We start from the raw sequence: 22150 nt of genomic DNA on the forward strand, positions 1-22150 counted from the left end.
AAGCTTATGGGGATAAGACCGCTGGGACTCAGGGACCCCATTTCTGAGGCTATGGGAGGAGAGAAGGTGAAGGAATGCTGCCTTAGCAGGAGCCAGAGCTAGAGGCAGAAGTTAACTGCCTAGTTTGGGGGACATTCCAGCAATCTGGGAGTACAGCAAAGCAGACTCCCACCTTAAAGCCTGAGGGGCCTCATGCCTGAAAAGCCACGGAGTTGCTTGACATGAAAGCCACCCATGGTTGTAGAGAAAGATTGCACAGTATCAGCCTGGGAGAAGGGACGTCAGGCTCCAATTCTTAAAAAACACCACGTTGAGTTCCTTCCCTCCTCTTTCTCAGTGGAATGCCTCAGTTAATGGGGAGCTAACCTTCCAATAAGAAGTACTAAACTCTTGGTTCCTCAGTCGACTGGGCTACAGCTGCTGAGTTCAGAGATACTATCTATACATACCTTAAGGTGTAGTTGTGCTTAGTAACGAGCTATGTGTTCCTGCTTCTGTAGATAAAAGAATAATTAGCTAAGGCATCTTGTGACTTTTAGGGGAGACTTGAAACTTCTACACATTGTAACCCACGAGCTTTTCACGTGAAATCATTGTAATCTATAGCATGAAAAAGAATAAAAACAAGTGCTAGATTTCAGTCAGTACCACCTGGCTCAGGGGAATGCTGGTGGTCCCCTGACTTCCCCACACCCTTTCACCTTACTTTTTGTGCCCGTGTCTTTGTCTCTCCCATCTCTTGCAGCGCACACTGCCCAGGGACCTGGTTATCTTCCTTAATAGTTTAAAGAAAAATGTCTGTATCTCTGAAATAGGAAAATAACTGTCAAATTATAACATTTGATGTTAGATACGTACAAATGCTTCTCCTATATGACATGATCAGATGCATATTGGTAAAGTTGGTTTGTTTGTTAAAAGACATGGGGTTTCAAAGCTCTGAACAGATTTGTTTGTAACTCACTGGCATGTGAACGTTTCCAGATGCTACTTTCTTCACTTGATGCTGGAGTGCATGAGCACATGAAGATGAGCCTCACTGCATGATCTGGAAAACTAAATGTTTTAGCCATTTAGTTTACGTTATCAAGGTAAGACCCAAGTCATAATGTAATCTCATTTACATATGCTACTGATACTCTATTACACAAATTGTGAAAATCTTTAACATTCCATTTTACTCTTTGACCCCTCCCAGTCTTAGTTCCACATTCCATTACAGTTGATGGAATCAGATCCACCCGGACCTCATAAATCAAACAAACAATGCAATGTTGAGTTTTAAAGCTACCTCCCACTCAGTCCTTTCTTGACTAACCGTAATTCCTATATGTCCTTTTATTCTTCTAATGGCTTTTATATGTAATTATTTTACCTATTACAGGAAATGTTTTAATTAAAAATAATAGAGTATCAATATTGAAGTTTTACTTTTTAATGGTATTTCATTTAAATAGCATTGTAATTTTGTTCTCCATTTCACGTGTCTATGTGCATTAGTGATGATTTTCTAAATTTGTTTTAAAATTTCATTTATTCCTGCCAACGTAGCCTGGCACAAACACCTTACAAATATTTTCTCACTTAAATCTACATATTACTATCTCCATTTTACAGAGGGTGAATGTAGGCGGAGATAGTCTATGTTTCTACCTATGCCATTAAGTTGGGGAAGCCAAGATTTCAATCAGGCAATTTGGTTCAAAGTTTGTGAAAAAAAAGGTAAGGTCATCTTTTTCAAATATATTGGCATATTAAAATTGTCATTGCTTTTAAATAAGGCCATACCATGTATTATATACTTCAAAAAATATTTCATTAGAAAAAAATTCTATATGGTATTTTTTGAAGATTTTTAATTATTTTTGTTTAATTTTAAAGTGCTCCATGCTAATCAGCAAAGTCTTACGAGGATTGAAAATAATAATAAAATTAATTTAACCTGGTGACATACTCTGAATGGCTGGTGCTAGAGGAAGAAGTTGTAGGCATCATATTGCTGATTTTTAAAATATTTCATTGTGAATAAGTAGGCCTATTTGAGGGTTGTAGAAATACCGTACTGGGAAAATAATTCGTTGGTTATTAAGGGAAGCTACTAAGGTTCAAATATTGAGCATATCACGTATACAGGCACGTCTTCCATTTTGTTGGCATTCAGTAAACTGGTTCATAAAGTATCTTACTGTTGAGGACTAGACTTTTTAAATCATATTTTAAAACACAGAATCCAATCTCTGTATCTCAAGCATATAAGACATTTCTTCAACTTGGAACACCTTCTATTCTCCTTAATGACAAAATTGAATCTCTCTAATCTTTATAAGTTTTTGTTTTATATTCCCTTTCCTCTCATACATATCCCTATATCAATACTTCCAAGTTACACGAAAAATAAATACAAACTTTAACACTTATCTGTGTATACAGTGGAAAGTCTCAAGTTTATGTAGTAAGAGGTCAGATGTTATATAATATGTCCTGTGTTCTTCTTGTGTCAATGGACTCTAAACTTCTTTAAAACAAGAATCAAGGCTATTTCCTTTAAAAATTAGCCTATGAATTAGTACGATGCTTTATATGTAGCAATTATCCTTAAAAGGAAAAAGGTAGAGATCAGCTAAAAATCAGGGAAGTTATCTCCACATCCATACATACTCCTTATTTCTATTCTCTCATCCTGTATGCCTCTAAAATTTATAAGTGAATTGCAATATTCTTTCCTAACTGGATATTGATCTTTCATCTCTTAAAATAGAACTTGAAACTTAGATTATAGAAATTGTTTCAAGTAAACTAAACTCAAGCCAAAACATTATACGCACACAATCTTTTCAATGTTATGATCACCAAAATTTATTTAAATTGAGATTAATTTAAAGATACATTCTAATTTTAGAGATATTAAAATATGAAATAAATGTGTCTTATAATTGAGGAAATAGATTAGCTGTCTTTATGGGCATTAATTACTACACAGTATGTTACATATCTATTTCCTATACATGTATACACACTATGTATCTCAGTCGAATATGGACCTAACTATTATCTATCAAGCTACATGTTTCCATCACTTATAATGAGCTAATCTTATATTTTTCCGACCTGTTATACTAGGCTATGATAGAAATACTTTAATAAATTATAAGTAAATACATTTTAATTCTGAAATTCCATGTGTTATTTCAACATAAGACATGAATATTTTATTGTCTACCTCATAAATTTGTAAAATTTGGCTCAGTGTTTTAAATATGTTTTCTTGTTTGAGAAAACAAATTTTCTTTATCAAAAAAAGGAATTATCCTTAAAATAGGGGAATTGTAAATATTTCAAAGACGTACTGCCCAACTTGATGCAAGTTTTTGCTTGAATGCCATATTTTTTAAAAAATAAATTGTTTATTTTTAAGCAATTTAAAATTTATAGAAAAATTGATCAAAAAAGTACAGAAATATATATCCCTCCCTCCCCAGTTGCTGTAATCATTAACATCTTGCATTAGTGTGGTACATTTATTACAATTGGTTAAACAATATCTATATATTATTGTTAACTAAAGTCCATAGTGTACATTAGGGTTCACACTTTGTGGTGTACATTCCATGGGTTTTGATAAATGTATTATGACATGTATCCACCATTATACTGTATTATACAGAATAGTTTCCCTGCTCTAAAAATTCCCTGTGCTCCACCTATTCATTTCTCTCCCTCCCCTCAAACCACTGATCTTTTCATTGTTTCCACAGTTTTGTGTTTTTCAGAATGTCATATAGTGGGAATGACAGAGTGAGTAGGTTTTTCTGCTTGGCTTCTTTCACTTAGCAATATGTATTTAAATTTCCTCCATATCCTTTTGTGACTTGATAGCTCATTTCTTTTATCACTGAATAATATTCCAGTGTACAGATGTACCATATTTTGTTTATCCATTCACCAATTCGAAGACATCTTGTTTGCTTCCAAGTTTTGACAATTATGAATCAAATTGCTATAAAAATTCATGACAGAGTTTTTTGTGAATGTAAGTGTTCAACTCATTTGGGTAAATACCAAGGAGCTCAATTGCGGGATCATATGGTAAGTGTATGTTTAGTTTTGCAAGAAACTATCAAATTGCCTTCCGAAGTGGCTACACCATTTTGCCTTCCCATTGCCAAGGAATCAGAGTCCCTGTTGCTCCACATCCTCACCTGCACTTGACACTGAAAGACCATTTTCCCTCACCCAGTCCTTTCGCTCATTATGTTACTTCCAGATGCCTATGGATATTTGATTTTGAAACCTGTTTTTTATACCACATTTTACTAATGACCTCTTAAATTCTGTCATTTACAGAATACAGTATTTTTTTAAATTAAAATTTGACCTGAGGTATTATTTTTCTGGAAAGTTATTAATATTTCAGAGCTTACCTGACCATCTGATGACTAACAGTATTTATGTATGAAAATATACTACTTTCAGATGTAAATATTAATATCAAATAAATACATATAATCTCATCAGCCATCCATAAATCTTTAAATTTTATTGTGAAGAAAGATTTATGAAAACAGAATACCACCACTACAAAAATCATATTCATTTAGTAGTCCATATGTATTCCACATATGGTTTAGAACTTACAGAATAGGAACAGACAGAATTTATTTATTTATTAAATCACAGATTGATTTGATAATTATTTATAGAACACATATTATAGGAAAAACACTGTACAAGGCACTGGAAAAAAGAAATCTGAAGATGCTAAAAATTACTTTTCTTGAAAGCTGTGGCAAATTTTGTAGTTTTCTTAGAAACTCCCGTGCTTGATTTTTTCTAATGTGAAGTATTAGTGAGATTGTCATCCCAAACCTTACGGGAATTCTCTTTATTGAGGCATTTTCCTCCTCAAACTGCATTTTTCAGTGTGCGTTTATTACCTAGCAACCAAACTATAAAAAAACTAATGCTAGATCTTAGATTGATAGGGTTTTTTGGTAGCTGTAGCATAAAATATTTTTTATGATGAAAACCCGTGGAAACTTCCTCCACAACAACAAAGGATTTAAGAATTATTATACCAGCTTACTCACTTCAGGAAAACACATTTCAGCTTTCAAGGATTCCTGATTGATATTCTTTGAAATGCTGAAAATACCACAGTAGTAAATGATACCCTACAGACTCAAATCATCTTTTCATCTTTAGAACTATAGGCCAACGTAGTATAAACCTTCCTGCAACAGTCTGACTACATCCCGCTTGGCATCAAATGACAGCATCATTTCAGATCATGGTGGAGCCTCAACAATGCAGCCAGTGAGACACATTTACCCTGAGCATGGATTTCCATTTGGAAAATATTTGGATTTCCCTGGATATGCGTGTAATCTTGTAAAACCCTTTTACTTGCTTCCAAGAATGAATACCACTCTGAAATCTATTTTATGGTCGCAAAACACAGTTAACATTAACCCTAAGAGGCAACGTGCTAAGTAGTCAAGACCTTGGTCTCTGAAGCCAGATTGGCTAAATTTAAATCATGATTCTTTACATCTTAGCTGTGAGATCTTAGATGATTTATTACTTAAACCCTGTGTGCCTCAGTATCTTCACTTGGAAAATGGGGATAACATCTACCTCATAGGATTGTTTTGAGATAAAAATGAGGTCATTCTGGGGCTTTCCTAAAAATGATACAAGCCATATATGACAAACCCACAGCCAACATCATACTGAATGAGGAAAAATTGAAAGCATTCCCACTTAGAACTGGAACCAGACAAGGTGGACCACTATCTCCACTTATATTCAACATAGTGCTGGAAGTCCTTGCTAGAGCAATTAGACAAGAGAGCAGAATTAAGGGCATCCACATGGGGGCAGAAGAGATCAAACTCTCATTCTTTGCTGATGATATGATATTATATCTAGAAAACCCCAAGGATTCAACCAAGAGACCCCTGGAATTGATAAATGAATTCAGTAAAGTCTCAGGATACAAAATCAATACACAAAAATCAGAGGCATTCATGTGCACCAGTAACAGTCAAACTGAGAACCAAATCAAAGACTCAATACCTTTCACAATAGCAACAAAGAAAATAAAGTACCTAGGGATATATTTAACTAGGGAGGTAAAAAAGAACTCTACAAGGAGAACTATGAAACACTGAGGAAGGAAATAGCAGAGGACGTAAACAGGCGGAAAAACCATACCATGCTTTTGGGTCGGCAGAATCAACATTGTTAAAATGTCTGTACTACCCAAAGTGATCTACAGATGCAATGCAATGCATCATTTTTCACAGATATAGAAAAAATAATTTTATGCTTTGTATGGAACCAGAGAAGACCCCATATATCAAAAGCAATCCTAGGCAATAAAAACAAAATGGGAGGCATCAATTACCAGACTTCAAACTATACTACAAGGCTATAGTAATTAAAACAGCTTGGTACTGGCACAAAAACAGGGACATTGAGCAGTGGAACAGAACTGAGAACCCAGATATAAAACCATTCTCAAATAGCCATCTAACCTTTGACAAAGCAGACAAAAACATACTCTGGGGAAAAGAATCCTTATTCAATAAATGGTGCTGGGAAAACTGGATAGACACATGTAGAAGACTGAAACAGGATCCCACACCTTTCACCTCTCACAAAAATCAACTCACGGTGAGTAACAGACTTAAACCTAAGGTGTGAAATTATTAGAATTATAGAAGAAAATGTTGGAAAAACTCTTATAGACATTGGCCTAGGCAAAGAATTTATGAACAAGACCCCTAAGGCAATCACAGCAATAATAAAAATAAATAAATGGGACCTGATCAAATTAAAAAAGCTTCTGCACAGCCAAAGAAACTGTCACAAGAGCAAACAGACAACCTACAGAATGGGAGAAAATTTTTGCAGGCTACACATCTGATAAAGGGCTGATAACTAGAACCTATATAGAACTCGGGAAAATCGGCAAGAAAAAATCAAACAACCGTATCAAAAAGTGGGCAAAGGACATGAACAGAAACTTTTCAAAAGAAGACAGAATAATGACCAACAAAAATGTGAAAAAATGCTCAACATCTCTGATAATGAGGGAAATGCAAATCAAAACCACAATGAGATATCACTTAACTCCAGTAAGAATGGCCTTTACCAAAAAGTCCCAAAACAATAAATGTTGGTGTGGATGCAGAGAGATAGGAACACTCATACACTGCTGGTGGGACTGCAAACTAGTGCAACCTCTGTGGAAAGCAATATGGAGATACCTTAAACAGATACAAGTAGATCTACTATTTGATCCAGCAGTCCCATTACTGGGCATCTACCCAAAAGAATAGAAGACATTCTATAAAAAAGACATCTGCACTTGAATGTTTATAGCAGCACAAATCACAATTGCAAAGATGAGGAAACAATCCAAGTTCCCATCAATCCATGAGTGGATTAATAAAATGTGGTATATGTATAACATGGAGTACTACTCAGCTGTAAGAAATAATGGTGATATAGCACCTCTTGTATTTTCCTGAATAGAGCTGGAACCCATTCTACTAAGTGAAGTATGCCAAGAATGGAAAAATAAGCACCACATGTACTCACCATCAAATTGGTTTCAATGATCAACACCTAAGAGCATATATAGGAATAACATTTATCGGGCATCAGGTAGATGGGAGGGTGGAGGAGGGGATGGGTGTGTACATACATAATGAGTGTGATGCATACTGTATGGGGGATGGACACACTTGAAACTCTGACTTGGAGGGCACAGGGGGTGGCAAGGACAACATATGTAACCTAAACATTTGTACCCCTATAATATGCAGAAATAAAAATGAAACAGTTTCAGGAACTTTTAAAAAGGACCTGTTTTAATTATTGCCTTTCAATGAAATGATGTGATTATGAGGAAAAAGATGAAGTCATTCATGTAAAGTGCTTAGTGTAGATCATATAGTAAACATTTGGTACATGGTAGCCGTTATGAGATTTATTTAACCTTCTGGAGAGTTGGACACCTGAGTGGGACCTTGATCCTGCTTGGTCATCTTTGCGTTTAATGTAGATTGACTTCCTGCACCATTTCCAAGAGTGGTCCTTTGAAAAGCTTCCTGTAATTTTCAAATCCCCAACTCCACCTTTCACTTTTATTAGGTGACCTTCCTGCCTACTGTACTAAAAGGACTGACACTCTTTAAAGAGAAGTCTGCCTGTGCCCTCTTTCCTTTTAAAAATGCCTCTGGGCCATTGTGTTGCTACTCTAACTTGGCTATTGATGTTTGGGAAGAACACTCCCCTTTCTTAGTAAAGCTAACTACTCTGTGTGTGCCCTTGATTTCATTTTCTCCTCCCTTCTCTGAGTTCACAGTGCTTACTGTCCTGTTAGCAACTATATAGCCTGTAATTGTGCCTCCACCCCTGCCAGTTCAATCCCCTTATCCAGAGTGACTGTATGTCCAGCATTCCAGAGACAATACTACTTTATAGCTGTTGTAGATCAATTAGTATGCTATTATTTTGTATCTCCTTTGACTCTCAAAAATGTACCAATTTGCACAATAAGTCTATAGGGTCATCCCATTGTAGGCGACAAATACACTTACGTCTTCCTTTGCCCCCACAATAGTCACATGTGAAGATATTTTTTTCTCTAACAATAATACCCTTTCCCTGTCATGATTCCTGCTTCCATTTTACTGAGTCTTTGAAATAACTCTTCCTCCTCCTCTAATCCCTAATTACAGACATTATCACATTTGATACTCTTCTTTTTCTCCCTTCTTTCTCTTTCTTCCTTTCTTTCTTCTTACTATCTTCAATAGTAAAAAAAAAACTTAATGTCTCTAGGCGGTCTCTCAGAGAGGATGACATGATGGTAGTGATAGTGGTATTAGCCTGTATAGCCTGGTGTTGTGTGTTCAAAGATGTTGTACCAAAACCAATACTAGTCAGGCTTATAAGCTGCCCTGTACCCAGAATTATGGAGATGAACACTGTCTGCTTGGGGTGTTCAGGCTTTACTACATGTGGTATTTTCCGGATTATTTGGAGGAGAAGTCCTAGGGAGAATGGTATATGTTTAAAAATGTACCACTCACCATCATCTTCCTCTTCCTCATGATAAGGTAAATGAGATCAGGTTCGGAGAAAAGAGAGATGAATGTAGTTACTTTTGAGGCAATAAATACCCTACGGTGAGATTACTGAACCCAAACATGCTAGCCAGCCAGTCAAAGCACTCATAAGGATAGTCATGCTATACCACTGTTACAGGTTCTGAGGACCATCATTTTATCTTTGTTTGAAGGTAGAAGGCATTGGATTGTGAAGAAGTTGTAGCAACTGAGTGAGAGATGAAGAATCTCCCTTAATCTTCAAGAGAAATGAGGTGTCTCTAGTCTTGTAATGGGGGGTAACTGTGCCAAATCAGTGGGCTAGTCTGTCACCCTGGGAAAGTAGTGAGTTTCTATCATGTGGCAGACCCCACGACTTTGGCATTTAGGGAATTGTGCACCAAGCCCAGTCCAGTATATGAACATATTTGGGCTTTTGCGGGGAATTGGGACGTTGCTAATGATTTTAAGTTCTGAGGGTTTAGTAGTTGCCTAGAGGAATTGAGTTGACGTAGGTGTGGAAGTAAAATGAGAAGTGGTGGTGTCTGCAAGTAGGAAAGGTTTCTGGTTATGGTAACCTCCAGTGACCAGTCATGGTTAAAATGGAACCAGCCTTTTTGCACACAAAGTACACTCCAGTACATACATATTTCTCCAGTTAGGAAGGACAGTGACATTACTGAGAGACCTGATTAGATTACAGTGTTAGATGGGACTCTCTCATTCATTATTTTTGCATAACTTGTAGGGCAGCCTCACAATCTAACCTGGGTATTGTGGTTTTCTTGCAGTATTGGCTGTAGCTACTGAGGTTAAACTAAAGGCAAATCATGATCGCCACACAATACCATTCTATAGGGCATTCTGTGGGGTGCTCAGCAAACCATGAGCTAAGGGAAGCAGCATTGAAAGGGTCAGAGAACTGGACATAAGTGAGCACTGTATCCTGGAAGTGTCGAAGTCCACATCCTCTATAGCAGTCAAGAGAGACAGTGTGGTGGTGAGCTCATGATCACGATGAGATTTATTGGTGTCCCCAGTTATGGTGAGATCACTGTTTCCCTCAATGACCTCTTGGGCTGGACTGCTGTCTTTTGAGGGAGCAGCCATCCTTATGGGATTAGCCTTCCCAGGTGGACACCTAAGAAGGGAAGTAAAGAGTCTGGCCATTTTGTTGACTAATGTAAATATGTGAGGCCCTTTTCAGAGTTTCCCTACAATGCCTGACTTTACGGCATTGTAGGGAAACTACAAGACTCAGTAAAATTCCTCTTGTGGGTCTTCAAGGGAGCATTAAGAGAAAGTTTGAGTGATGCTTTCCAAGGTGGACTAGAATGTTTCCATCCACAAATAGTACAAATTGGAGGCACATATCTATTCCTCTAGAGCCTGTTATAAATATTGAATGCTTTCTGTGCATGTTAGGCTCAAACACTTTAGGACCCATTCTGTTTTTGTGCTGCAAAACATCATTAATCAATTCAGATTAAAGCCTCGGCATCCAGAAAACCATCTGTCCATCATTAAAATTTGATCTGTGGCTGTGGAGGGCCTGGTGGTGTTCAAGCACTGGTGCCATTGGACCTATTTGGTATATAAGGTTTGAATTGCCTGTTTTAGATCCCATTCTGGTGGCATCTGGGGTGCAGCACTTCTAGCATGGCTTTTCAGCACGCCCAGGTTTTCTAGCCTGGGGTACAATTTCTGACCAAGGCAGTTCTGTTCCAGCAGTTCTCTAGGTTGCTGGGTCCAGGTTCCAACAGCAGCCCCATAATCCACATGGCAAGTGAGATACCTAGCAGGGCCAGCCATCAAAAGTACTGACATCTTATAACTTTTGGCTTTTTACTGGTGCTACCATGTTGACATTAATTATAGAGACAGATCTTACCAACATTGTATCAGTGTCTTCCTCCACCTTTGGCATAAAACACACTCGATAATGGTACTTTCGTGTGGTCATCACCTGATGTTGTCGATGTCCACTAATGTGAGTGCTTCTTCTTGTCTAGTGACCAGACTGTGCCTTCCATGGACCCAGAGTAATAATCTCTACTTCCTGCATGGAGGGCTGAGTGGGAGATATTAGCCAACCTTCAAAACTAGTAAAAAACCAGAGCTTCTTCTTGAAGCTGCATGTCAAGTAGTTATCAAGTATGGTCTAGCAAAAGCTTTGTGTGCCTGCTTGTTGCCAGAGGGATGAACCTGTCAATCACCAATGAATCATAACTTAATGACCATTTCTAATCAGGTCACCAGTAAATATTTGCTGGCAAGACAATCTACATCTTGTAACAGTATGGGGAGTCAGCATTATTGGAAAAAAAAGTGTAAATGATGTTATCCCAAGGGACTGACTGTTCCATAATCACCAGCGTGGGCACCATGGTGGGTCTGACCCAATTACAATGAGGAGAATGGTGGCCATAGGGTCAAGAGGTGAGAAGGGTTAGTACTTTGGAAGGAGCTTGTCCCACCTGGATGTGCATGAGCCACAATACAACTTTAGGGATAATGACTTTAGGAGGCCATTGTGCCATTCTGTGAGATAAGCAACTTGAGGGTAACAGGTGAAATGAAAGTTCCACAGTACCCTGTGTTGTGATGCCCCTTCCTGGGTCACCACAGCCATGAAGTTGGAGCCCTGACCTGAATCAATGATATCAGGTGGTCCAAAATGTCAAAGAAAGCAAGAACTCATTATGCTGAGTTGTCCAGAGAAGCCAACAGAAGTCCAGTGACAATACCAATGTGCATTGTTGCTCAGTAGAATGTGCCCGTCGTGGGTGGGAGACACCCAGTGAAATCAAACTGCCATCTGCTGAAAGGGTGATCACTCCAGGGAAAAATGGTTGGCCATGCACCAGCATTTAGTAATGGTGCAGCATTTGCAGTTAAGCAGCACTTGCTTGGTCAGGGCTAAAGAGGCACCTGGTGGCACTTGGCATACTCTTCAGTGGCTAAAGTGCCCCCATGGCCTGAGGCTTATTGGCACCATTCTTCCAGTACCTAAGGAATATGGGCTTTGTGAGCCTGGAACACTGGAAGGAAGGGGGATATTACCAAGGCCCTGGGAAGTATGGGGAGCCTGGTGGGTGGCTCCCTGATCTACTGGAGGGAGACTATCAGGGGCCTGTTGGCTGGGCTCAGCATGGAGGCCAGAGCAGAGAGTAACCTGGATTAGGCTGCATGCAGTTAAAAACAGTCTCCATCGTGTTGTCCCATGAATGTGTCAAGAATTGAGTCACCTGTAGGGTGACTGGGACCTCTGCTAATTTGACCCAGACAAGCATGTTCCACAGCAGCTGTCCCTGAAATTTAAGAGTCACATAGCCATTGGCCTGACCATGTTGCCAGCCCAGCTGGTTGGCCATGGCCCAGGAATCTGTAAAAATGTGCATCTGATGGAATTTATGGGTCATAGCATCCTCTACTGCCAGCGGGACAGCTCCTAGCACTGTGAACTGAGCTGAGCCCATTTTGCCCTTTTATGTTAGGGCTGTGTCACTATAAAGGTAGAAGGTGGCCACTTGCCAACAGGATCCATTGCATACAGTGGTGGCACTGTGGTCCCTGAAGTATACAAACTCCCTATTTTATTCTCTCAGCTCTCCCCAGGGGCCTCCCTAACTCTCCAGAGCTCTGCAGAGGGACTTCTTATCTATCTTGGTCAGCCTTGGCCAGGTCTAGGCACCAGTCTACTATGGTATCTCTGTCACTCCTAAGACACCTACACAACAGAATAAAATTCAAACTCCTTACCATGTGCTTGAAGACCCTACAGAATCTTGCCCCACCCACCTCTATGAATTTCTCTCCTATATCTCTCCCAGAAGTATTCTGCTCCTCCCACAATAGTATTTTTACCCCTCCTCAGACACATCAAATTGTTTGTATCTTCAGGGTTTCTATCCCGTTTCTTCCTTCTTCATGGGAAGCTCTTCCTCCACGTGTTCTCACGGTTTGCTACATTGCTCTATTCAGATCATTGCTCATCTATCTTCTTCCCAAAAGGATACTTTCACTCTATAAAAGTCATCAATATCTTCCATTATTCTATGCTTTCTTTTTCTTTATATAATTTATTATACCCTGGATTTTTTTTTATTTGTTTGTTAGTTTTTCTTTCAATAAAATATAGTTTCTGTGTGGAATTTTATCAGTCTTAATCTGCAAAGTAGTAGCAGTACTGATAATCAGTGGCTAGCACATAGTAGGTACCCAATGCAATTTTTTTTTAACAAATGTTAACTATGAGTGGTAGAATTTCTTCAAGATATGTCTTGGCATTCATCACAAAATCCATGTTCTACAAAGAACTAAGCCTTTGTGAAATGCTCATTACAAATTTTAATTTGAGGCAATATTTTTATAATTGTTGAATATTGAGTTTAGAAGAAGCCATAAATGATCAACAACTCAGGCTACTGGAATTCTTTTCTATAATATCTTCTAAGCTTATATTTGATTAACTTCATTCTTGAGAACCACTATCTCACAAGGCAGTCCTAATTATTAAAAAAGTATTTTGTATTTTCAGTTGCCTATTTGTCTTTGTTTAGTCTTAAAATGTCTCTCTATGATAGAAGACCCATTAAATTTCTGTACTTTAGTTAAGAAACGTTTTCTTTAAAAAACAATTTGCATATTTCCTGGATCCAGAGAATGGTTAGATAATGCTGCTTTAACACAGGACACTTGACATTTTTACTCAGGGACACTTGACATGGCCCCCCAAATAACCCACACCAATAGAGGTAAGGTTACTTTGACTTTTTACAAACTGTCTGATTCTCAGTTTTTATTAAATTAAAGCAAAAATTATAATGGTAACAACTTCATAGAGCTATTAGGCTTTAATATGGGCTTTATTGTAAAGTAAGAGTACCTAGAACAGAGCTTTATATATACCACACAGTTAAAAGATACAAATTCCTTCTTTCTTCACCTTTTGTTTTTTATTCAGGTCTTCAATAGACTGGATAATGCTCACCTACAGTGGGGAGGGTAATTTACTGAATCCATGTATTTAAATGCTAATCTCATCTGAAAACATTTCCATAGAAAAACCCAGAAATAATGTTTAGTCCATGCACCCATGGCCCACTCAGGAGGACACATAAATTTAATCATCACAGTATGTATGACCATATAGTAGAGCCACTATGTGAAAAGAGCCTCGTTCTCTGAATCAGTCATTGGAAGTAAGGCATACATTTTGGGGGGCTACTGTTCTGTTCCTTACATGAGCAAGAAATAAGCTACTGAAATCTTGGAATTTATTTTTTAAAGTAGCTCATTTTATCTCACTAATAAATCATGTTTACTGTCTCCTCCTCCTTATGGAATACCATCAAAAGACCAAAACTTAAAGAATCTCAAATATTTAAATTAAGGTCAGAAGAAAATGGGCATTGATACGAGATTACATTCCTTTTTGCAGCTAAATTGAACGGAAAAGGGCACAATTCTTGAGAAACCAAATGAGAGGGAGGAAAATAGGATAAGTCCCTTGGCCTGCTACAAGGAAGAAAAGACAACTTGAAAATCCTGTTGGGCTTACGAAAGGACACTTCTCAATGAAAGAAAGTACTATGTAGATATTCCTGCATTTCTGGAGTGAAAGCTCCTTGAGAGAAGGGAATTTGATAGTAGCCTCCCATCCATTACCATATATCCCAGGGCTTAAAATAGTGTCTGCCACTAAGTAGACATTCTATGAAAACCCATTAAGTACATGTTTGAATCTCTAATACCTAAAGTCTTTCAGTCTGATCATTATAATGTCCTTCACTTAGCATAAACACACCCTAATATGACATTTTGTTTAAGAGCTGTCATCATAAGTGCCTAACAAATTCTCCCATTTACAGTGAATATCCTTACATTTACAGTATTGTTAATGTAACTAATCATCAAGAATTTCTAAGGGTTATGCCAAGTCCAGCATCTGTTCCTCATCTGAACTGTTTAAGCAATCATTTTAGACTTTTTAATAATACTGAAGGATGTAGGAGCAAAGTTTCAAGGGAGGCGACAGTGACAGAGGAAAAAGAGTGAGCATAATGAGGAAAAGAAGACGGCAAAGAAAACCCTTTACACATGTAAGGTGATCTAGGCAAAGAACACCAAATCTTGTGTGCTTTTCCAGTGCTTGCTTCTCAACTGACTTTCCACAGAATCCTAGAGTTCTGTGAGATGTCAGTAATGATTCTTCAAGAGGTAGTGATTGATAAAAAATGCAGATTTTTTTTTAACATCACATGCTGTGTGATACTAGCATGCACAGTGATGACAGCAACTGAGAAACACTATTGTCTATTTATCCCATTAGAGCCTTTTACCTATTGGTCAGTTTTTTAAAATTCCCTGGCTGATAATTCCAAAATCTGTGTTATATCTGAGTCTTATTGTGATGCTTTGTTTTTTCAGACTGTGCTTTTTTCTTACCTTTAAGCATGCCTAATTTTTTGTTGAAAATTAAATGTGATGTATCAGATTAGAAGAATTGAAGTAAATAGTGTGATAGATACTCTGGCTAGGAGTTGGTCTGTGTTTATTGTTTTCTATATCTGCAGATACCAGAGGCTTCAAATTCCTCTAGTGTCCTTCTTTTGGTCTCGTTTGTTAACTTTCACTTCCCTAAGTACTTGTCTTCAAAGATTCGAATCTTACACAAATTTCAGCTGTAATTCACAGCTGTATTGGAGCCCTGTTGATATAGTGGTAAATTGTGAAAAAGAGAAAGCCTTCTATAATATTATGATAAAGTCTCAGTCCTTTGTCCCTAGGTCTTAACCTTCACAAGTTTGTCTCAGCTTCTCTTGACCCTTTAAGTAAGATAGAAGGGCTACAGAGAGCTGGAGTAAGAGAAATGACCTTCCCTCAGATGCAATAAATTTCCAGTAAACTGTCTTTTCCTTGAAGAGTAGGTTTTTGTAGGAGAATGCTCTGGGCATATTTTACAATGGTTACTCTTCTTCCCCAGACACACATAGGAAGAAATTATTCTTGGATCTTTGCCATGCAAAGCTGATGGGTTTCTTGCAGGTAAAATCCACAAAAGTGTGGGAGCCTCACAGGACTGTGATCCCCATGGGTTTCTCACTGTTATGCTAGTTCACGATAAAACTCCAGCAATTCATTAAAACTACTATTTAAGTGTTTCTACCAGTTTATGTCTCCCTAACTTATGTCTGCTCCAGGTAAGGGCATCTAGGCTATGATTTTTGGGTTTGACTTTTTCCATATTTCAGGGTTGTTGCTTGCTTTGCAACCTAGGTACCTAGCCCTGGGTCCAAGAAAAGCCATTGATTTTCAGATGCTTGAGTTTCTTCTGTTGTAAAGATGGGAATAATGATTTCCAAGATCTTTATAAATTGTAGCTAAACTAAGTATGGTGTATATTGTATTTCAAGGTAGGTTTTTGGTAGATGACCTTTACAAATTACATCAATTCTGAGTTAGCTATGGTTTTTAGCATAAATATGGGTTATTCATTATCAAGGGCTTTTTTTAGCCATCAATTGAAATAATTATATGATTTTTTTCCTTTAAATGTTTTTTTTTTTATCATGGATAACCTTGATTTTTATGTTATCTTTGAATTCTTGGTATGAGCTCTACATGATTATGATATATTTTGTTTAATGTTGGTTCAGTTGTTTAATATTTTATTTGACATTTTTCCTTCTTTGTTCATTAGTGAAATGGATCAATATATAAACTTTCTCTTTATATATTGTTCTTATCTAGTTTTAGAAATAAGTCTATAATGATCTTATAAGTTGTTCTTGGTAGATTTGAGGTTTTCTTAAATTTCTAGAATAATTGTATAATTTATTAAGTAATTGTTCCAGTATTAAAGGGGTAGCTCTGTAGTCAGAATAATTTTATTATAAGTGAATTGGTCCAGCAACTATACCCCTAACACTCTCCTTCCTTTCACTCCTATGAACCATATCTTCAGCAAATACCTTGAAAAATCTCTTTGTTGCTTCCAGGAGTCAGTTGGAGAATACCATGAAAATCTTGCACATTTATTCACAGTGGTAATACTTCAAATATATAAAGAAACATAGTGCCTGGTGAGGCTGATTTGTAAGAATTTCCAAAGTTATGCGCTTTTCTAATTTCCCAACAGCCCATGTTGATATTGAAGACAACTATAGTAGACAAAATGAATCAGAAGGATCTTAAATGATATATGCAAGCTATTTGTATAGGTTCTTTCATATATATTATCTAATTTAATCTTTAAAATAAATTTTTGTGGTAGGAGTTATTACACATTTTCACATGTGAGAAAATTTAAGATTTAGAGAAATCAACAATTTTGCCATGATTACATACCCAGTAAATTATACAGCTGAGATTCAGAGTTACTACTCTGTCATTCCAAAGTCCGTGGTCAACGTCCATGTTTTCTAAGGTAGTACATAAGCTATCATTAGGTTAATTTATATTGACCCTATTTTTTTAATCTCAAAACTGCTTTAAATACAAGATGACTGCATAGATTATTTACAAACATTTCTTAATAACTACAGAAGAAATAATTTTTAACTGTTCTGGGTTTATATAGAACAGCACTGTGTGATATAATAGCACCTAGGCATCTTACTGGCTATGTGACTTGAGACAAGTTCCTAATTTTTATTGCTCTCAAAGGTAAAATAGGAATAATAATAGGAATGTCTACCCATAGGCTTATTGTGAGATTAAATAATAAAACCCATGTAAAGAAATTAATATAACGCCTCCCTATATAGAACATAACTCAGTACTTGTTAAACATTGCAATTAAGAAAAATCTATTTCAGGTTACTACAGATAGTGCTTCTATTCACTGTTTTATATGAATAAATTATATATAATATATGTATGTATATATATGCACATAAACAAATACACATATATATCTCACCTGTCATACCACGAACATGGGTAACAACATTCTATTTTTGCATTTTAAGTGCAGAGCACACTATTTGGCAGATGGTAGGTAACCAACATATATGTGGGCTGCATAAATGCACTAACAGAGTTGATTATGCATGTAATGTAATAAAGTTAACAGAATGGTTTTATTTGGGAATACTAAAGTTGTCCTTAACTTTTTTTTCTAAAAAAAGAGAGTACTTTATAGTGTAGATAACTCTTCTGAATGACTTTACCCTATTAATTTTAAATCCTATGTTCAATTATTATTTTACCTGCCCAAAGCATGGATTAGATCTTTCACTATCTCAACTGCCAGTAGAAAATTCAGAATTTATTATTGCTAATTTAAGTTTTAAACTTTTCATGCACACATTGAATGAAAGCTTAATGTGCAGTAATTTATAACACTGATGTCTCATTAAGAAATTATTAGAAAGATAGAACTGCAACATCTTGACTCTTTAAAATACAATATAATAAAATAAATAGCAAAGACTTCAGGCATTTGTATTTATCCCTATTCTCTATATAATATACTTAGTTGTTAAACATGCGGCATCTCTCTGCCACCTCTGTTAGCTAAGCGTAGCATACTGGTAAAAGGCAGTGGCTTCTGTTCATTCTTTTAACCACTGCAGTCTTAAAAGTCAATAAGTTATTGACATTTTAACAAGCATTCTCATGAATTTTGTTTTTAATAGATAATGAAGCAGTTTTAGCACAGAAAGCAGTGGTTTGTGTGTGAGGAACAAAACGTAAAAAAATAAATAGCTTTCTAAAAGCTTGAAATATTTGTTTTAAACATATGGTAGACTAATCACGTTTAGACATAACCTTATCTTCCACAAGATTAAACATCAATGAAATGTGATATAGTAACCTAGGAGATTGACACTAAAGATTAGATTTCCCTTTTTTTAAAAAAGAATCTGGGAATTTCAGAAGTCTTTGTATAAATTTGTCCATTATCAAAACAGTGTTTAGATCATGGTATCCTAAAAAAAGATATGAAGAATTTGAAAATTTCAAAGATTACAGAATTTCTAGTAATTTTCTAGGGATTTCTCTTAAAGAGGAGCATTTTTTCCTCTTCCGTGGTAGCATATTTTGATTGGCTCTCTGACTTTACATTATGATTCAGGTATATATTAAACTATTCCTTTAATTTCTGCATGTCCTATTATGATCTTACTGGCCAAGATCTATTCTGAGGTGATTATTATAAAACGCTAGTCTGCATTTTAGTTTCCACATGCATGATAATCCTTCAATATATTGTTTGAAATACTTAAATTTGTGGTGTTTAGCAACATGGAAGCCTCTGTAAACAAGTCATATTGTCTTTAACAATAAATATCTTCAAGGTAGAACTTCGATGCAAAGCAGTTATTATGGCTGGTGAGATGGTGCTACAGCTTTATCAAATGTACTTGTCTTAAGTGGTATTTGTTTGAGTTTAAAAGCTGTCAGGGCACAATCTTAAGCCATCTGTTTTGTTTGTGTGAAGATAAAAGTCCTACCGGCATCTGACCTAATGTATCCAGTATAGACTCTTAAAAATCAACCATTTAATTGAAACATGGCACCAGCTCAAATTTTCAGGATTTGGTCATTTTTACAGTTTACTAGAATTCAAGACTAGATTTATATGTATATTCCTCTTTCTTTCCAGCTCTTCTTTAATAGAAAATATGTAATGTTGGGTCCAAACTGTGGTACAAGACAGTTTGTAAAGTTAACCTTTACTTAAATATTTCATTTTTCATGTATAAAAACCCATAACATGAAAAACAAACAAAAAAAAACTCAAAAATCAGTTTTGAACAGTGAATCACAGAAAGCAAAAGCACCTCTTACATCATTTTGTTATGATTTTTGTTTCATTGTATTGCTCATATGACTACCAGTGTATTCTAAGTAGTGCTTTTAAATGTTGTGAAATTCAGTGTAGGTCTACAAATGAAACCAAATCAAGTAGCGCACTTGTCTAAACTAATAAATTAACTTTCCATATAAAAATTGGTTCCCACTTTTCACAGATAACTTCTGAAAAGTGATTACATTTTTAAATCTCCCTTAAACTATAATATTCACTTGTGTCACTTCTATTCATTTAATCTAGTTTTCCTATGTCTGTACAAATGTCAAAGCATTTGCTATATTAGAGAGGTTAAGAAAGTATTCCCATGAAACATATAAGGGTTATTTAGAATAAGGTTAAATATGAGGATATGTCAATATTCTATTTAAATATTTTTGAAAAATTATTGTTTTACAATTGAAATTTGAGAGAAATGTCTACATAATTCCTCCACAAGAAAGCTCTGATTGATTATAATCATAACCAAAAGATTTTTAAAAGATTACCAAGAGAATCTAGAAATAGAGTATATGAGTTCTTATAAAGTCTTCAAAATAATCCTTAAAATTTAATACCTTCAGTAATTTAATAAAAAAAAAATCAATACAGAGCTTCTAGACATTCTTTGTAGAAAATAGAGTTTAGAGTCAAAGGGAAACTCTTTCTGTGATCAGGAAAACGGATTGAATCTTCAACCATAGGGTCACATTACATATAAATTATAAAATATATCATATTGTTTTATTTCAGTACTTTGAAATTGCGTTATATAAAACTACACAGCAGAACACCATTTACTCTGAAGTTGTGAGGCTATATAAACACTTGACAAGCTTAAATATTCTATTAAAATTATGGAGTATATTTTCAAGGCATCATAGGAAGCATTATAAAATGTCTCTTCTTCTCTACTGATTGGTATAGATGTCAAATGGATACATAGATACATACTGTTTCTAATGCTTGAGTAACTATTCTCAATCATCCAGCTTCTATCCATTTTAAAAACTCCAAATGTGTGTATATGTGTGTGTGTGTGTGAGAGAGAACTTAGAGAGGGATTTTATATTTTTTGTGTTGTTACAAAACACGTAGGACAAATAGGATTTCCTAAAATATAAACTCAAAATATTGTGAGATATATTTTTAATTGTGACCAGTTGTAAACAATGGATATAAAAAGAGTATAGCCTAGAATGAAGAGATTCTACACAACTACCAAAATTAAATATAGCAGTGTAGTCCCCTAGTAGTCCTTGGGGTATTGCATGTTATTGCTGCGCATCAGAAATCAAGAAAATTGGTAGCAAACAAAGTAGAAACATAAGGCAGGTCAACTGGCTGATTAAATAAGGGGCTGATCTGTCTTTTCCCAATTGTCACAACTCTCAAGAACCTAGAAATAAATCACAATGCTTTATGCCCAGTGTGAATACATGTGTAAGTCAATCCATCACTAAGACAGTTTCAAGACAAATTAATGTCATATTGAAAGCAGTCAGGTACCACACAACTGATTTGTTGTTTTAAAATTTATTATGTGCATGAAATGTGCATATTTTTCTAATCACAATGCTTAAATGTAGCAATCTTTTCTTAGAATATTAGTCAACTTGAGAAATTTTCATTAAATAAAATCACTGACCTTATTGGGAAATTAAGAGCCACAAAAGAAATTATACTATTGCATTCAATATTACCAAAATTCGTAATTTCAAGGGTAATGTTTTATTTATTATTTTTCTCACTGAATTTTGAGTTTGAGATGAATAATAGAAAACAGTGTTGTAAATGTTAATAATCTTAGACTTATATATCTAAGAATACATTTCCCATTCATTTTCAACTCCTTGTGAATGTTTAAGCAAATTTTAAGTCAGCTGTTATTTTTGTTCCTAGATAGAACTATCTAAAACATTTTTGTAAAGATCTTGTTTTTTAAATGTATATAAGGCAATATAAACATATCAATTTGATGATGCCTATATCAATATCCTCAGAAATGAAAGACAAAAAATAATAGTATAATCTGAGAACTAGATTATTTTTTATCTATTGTATGTTTTCCCTTCATTAGACACTTAATTGGTCCTCTGCTTTAGAAAATATAACATGAAATTATTTCTTAGTATTTTCCCAACTGCTTTCAAGAAAAGAAAATTAGGATGTCAGTTTTTCTAGGAGGTAATTTTGAAATAGAAGGAGAGCTTTCCTCTCAGAATTCTAT

This window comes from Eulemur rufifrons, chromosome 13, assembly GCF_041146395.1.
Source record: "Eulemur rufifrons isolate Redbay chromosome 13, OSU_ERuf_1, whole genome shotgun sequence".
In the NCBI taxonomy this organism is placed as follows: domain Eukaryota; kingdom Metazoa; phylum Chordata; class Mammalia; order Primates; family Lemuridae; genus Eulemur; species Eulemur rufifrons.